Source organism: Blennius ocellaris (assembly GCF_963422515.1).
Source record: "Blennius ocellaris genome assembly, chromosome: 10".
NCBI lineage: Eukaryota > Metazoa > Chordata > Actinopteri > Blenniiformes > Blenniidae > Blennius > Blennius ocellaris.
In genome coordinates this window covers 27,284,520-27,288,133 of record NC_137659.1, presented here as the reverse complement: position 1 = coordinate 27,288,133, position 3,614 = coordinate 27,284,520, and positions in this window count along the sequence as shown.

Here is a 3,614-nt window from a genome sequence, read left to right as displayed (position 1 = left end):
GCTCCGACTACGAGGCCCCGCCTGCCACGTGAAGCCCGGGCCGTTTGGGAACCGGAGGAATCCACAAGTATTCGTCCTATGTTTTCCCCATGTCTGTCCTGACACTCGTCGTGATGGTGAACCACGCAGAGAGATCGAGAGGAGGGAAGCAGCATGAGTGGCCCTGACGGAGAGAAGAGTGTTTACAACGGAGAGGGCAGAAGGGGATTAGGACAATGTTCCCAGTGGATGCAATCCTGATTCCTCTGTGCTTAGGCCAGATTAGGCCTGGAGGTCTTAGTGTCTGAGTTAGACAGAGGAAGACTGTGATACTGGGGGATCATGGTGACTGTAGGAGCTGGAGGGATTGGATGGATTCCTCTGTGAGGCAATGGATCAACACACTGCGGTAAAAAGAAGCACATGTTAACTACTGGCATGGGACACTTTCACCGTGTGTGTGTGTGTGTGTGTGTGTGTGTGTGTGTGTGTGTGTGTGTGTGTGTGTGTGTGTGTGTGTGTGTGTGTGTGTGTGTGTGTGTGTGTGTGTGTGTGTGTGTGTGTGTGTGTGTGTGTGTGTGTGTGTGTGTGTGTGTGTGCGTGTGTGTGCAAGCCCGCCCCTCCCTACACGCAGAACACGCGCTGTGCGTAGGGCCCCGCGATCCGTGGGGGGCCCCATTTTGCGTCAGTGAATTGAATTTCCCTCGGGATCCAATCCAATCCACTCCACTTTATTTATATAGCACATTTTAAAAACGAAGCGTTTACAAAGTGCTTCACATACTGCACATAAAACTAAACAGTCCAACACTAAATAAGTATAAAACCATCAAATTAAAATAAAAACAGATGAAAAACTACAAACACATTAAGAAACTACAAATAAGAATAAAACAATTCAAAACAATAAATAGAAATATAAAGACGCTTAAAAAGCAATAAAATAAATGAGAACAATAAATAAAACAATAAATAAAAGACACAGGGGACCACACGACTCACGCGGCGTTAAAAGCCTGAGAATAAAAGTGGGTTTTAAGACGTGATTTAAAACAGTCCACAGTGGGGGGGCTGTCGGGACGTGGAGGGGCAGAGCGTTCCACAGCTTAGGGCCGACAACAGAGAACGCTCTGCCCCTCTGGTTTTACACTTGGTCTTAGGACCCACGAGCTGGAGCCCTCAGACCTCAGAGCGCGGGGGGGTTGGTACATTTTGATGAGAAGTGTAATGTACTGAGGGGCCAGTCCATTCAAAGCTTTAAAAACAAACAACACAATTTTAAAATCAATTCTAAAATTAACAGGGAGCCAGTGCAAAGATGCAAGGATAGGGGTGATGTGTTCTGGTTTTTTGGTCCCTGTTAAAAGTCGTGCCGCAGCGTTCTGGACTAACTGCAAGCGGGAAAGTGCTTTGTGGCTAACGCCAGAATAAAGTGCTTTGTGGCTAACGCCAGAATAAAGTGCTTTGTGGCTAACGCCAGAATAAAGTGCTTTGTGGCTAACGCCAGAATAAAGTGCTTTGTGGCTAACGCCAGAATAAAGTGCTTTGTGGCTAACGCCAGAATAAAGTGCATTGTGGCTAACGCCAGAATAAAGTGCGTTGCAGTAGTCCAGACGAGAAGAAATAAAAGCGTGCACGACTTGCTCAAAAAGATTAAAAGATAAAAATGGCTTAACCTTAGATAAAAGTCGAAGATGATAAAAGCCTGATTTTAAAACGCCATTGATCTGTTTATCAAATCTAAAATCACTGTCTATGGTGACGCCAAGGCTGGTGACTTTGGGATGCTAATAATTTCCGAGTGATCCCAAGTCCGTGAGGGCTGATCCAAATACCATCATTTCGGTTTTTCCCTCATTCAGTTTTAAAAGATTCTGGGCCAATCAAGCCTTAATGTCACCTAGACAGTGGAGCAGGGGTGTCAGGGGGCTGTGCTCATTCTTGGCAATGGGCATGTAAATTTGGCAGTCATCTGCATAAAAGTGGTAAGACATGCCATGCTTCTTAAAAATCTCTGCAAGTGAGAGGAGATACAAAGCAAAGAGAATGGGTCCCAGGATAGATCCCTGGGGGACTCCACAGTGAAGCGGGGCAGAAGAAGAGGTGGAGTCCCCCAGCCTGACGGAGAAGGACCTCCCCGACAGGTAGGACTTAAACCACTCCAACGCGGTCCCCCTGGTACACCCACGCAATCTCTTAGGCAGTTTAAAAGAATTGTGTGGTCGACTGTGTCAAAAGCAGCCGTGAGGTCTAGAAGCACTAAAATGGCAGAGCCTCCAGAATCAGTCATTAAAAACAGGTCATTAAAAACCTTTAAAAGTGCAGATTCAGGACTGTGCAAAGCTTTGTAACCTGACTGAAACGGGTCTAAGGTGCCATTTGCATCTAAAAAAGGTTGCAACTGTGCAAAAACGCATTTCTCTAAAATTTTAGACACCAAAGGTAATTTTGAGATTGGACGATAATTTGCTAAAACTGCAGGGTCAAGGCCAGGTTTTTTAATCAAAGGCTCTACAACTGCTTTCTTACAAAAGGAGGGCACTATGCCAGAAGCCAAGCTGCTGTTGATGATCTCCCTAACAGAAGAGCCAATGGTGCCCCAAACCTCTTTAAAAGAGCGAGGAGGGACTGGGTCTGTGGGACAGGAGGAAGGTTTTAGTTTAGAAACTATGTCTGAGGAGGGACTGGGTCTGTGAGACAGGAGGAAGGTTTTAGTTTAGAAACTATGTCTGAGGAGGGACTGGGTCTGTGGGACAGGACAGCGACAAGCCTACATTCATTCACCACCAGGTGCAGTGGCCAGACTTAGAGAACAAGTGAGACACTCACCTCAAAACACTGACAAAGAACATGCGTCAGCAGACGATCAATATTCAACTCAAGATGAACTTGTCCAAAACCTTGAAAATGACACTGAACAAGTAGAGCAAGAAATTGAAAGAGACACTGAACAAATGGAACGGGAAATGTTCCCAGAACAAGAAGATGCACCAACACAATCGGGGTGTCTCAGAAGATCTGCACGAGATAGGAGACCACCTCAGACCTGTGCACAAAAAAGTACAACACCTTGGGTCAGCCATCCTTCCTGCCCCAGGGAGTTGTTGGTCACGTTGGACTATGTGGATTACAAGGTCCGCCAGTATGGGGAATGCAACCAGTACCAGTAAATCCTTATATGCATTATCAAACTGTGCCTTATCCAGTAACCGTGTCTTATGCAATGCCTAGTTTTGTGTACTGAAAAGACTTGGGTAATACTACTGTGGTAACAACCAGGTTGTTACGGTGTGAAAGGTAAATTTGTCTTTTATGTGTCGGGAGCCACCTTTTATGTTGGGGAGCTTGTGGTGCACTTAAAAATATGTGACCACATTGTTTTTGTTTCAATTAGAGGTGAAAATAACATTTTGAGTTTTGTTTGCATTTATTCACATTTGTATAGATCAGGGGTACTCAAATACAAATCTTCAAGGGCCACAAAGATATTTTTCAGTGACTCAAAGGTCCATTTATTGAGGTCGGTACTGTACTGAAATATTCAAAAGATGTCCTTTTTATTCAAAACAATAACAACTGCAGTTAAATAAAATATAATTTCCATTTTGACTAAATTAAAATAAATATTTGAATAA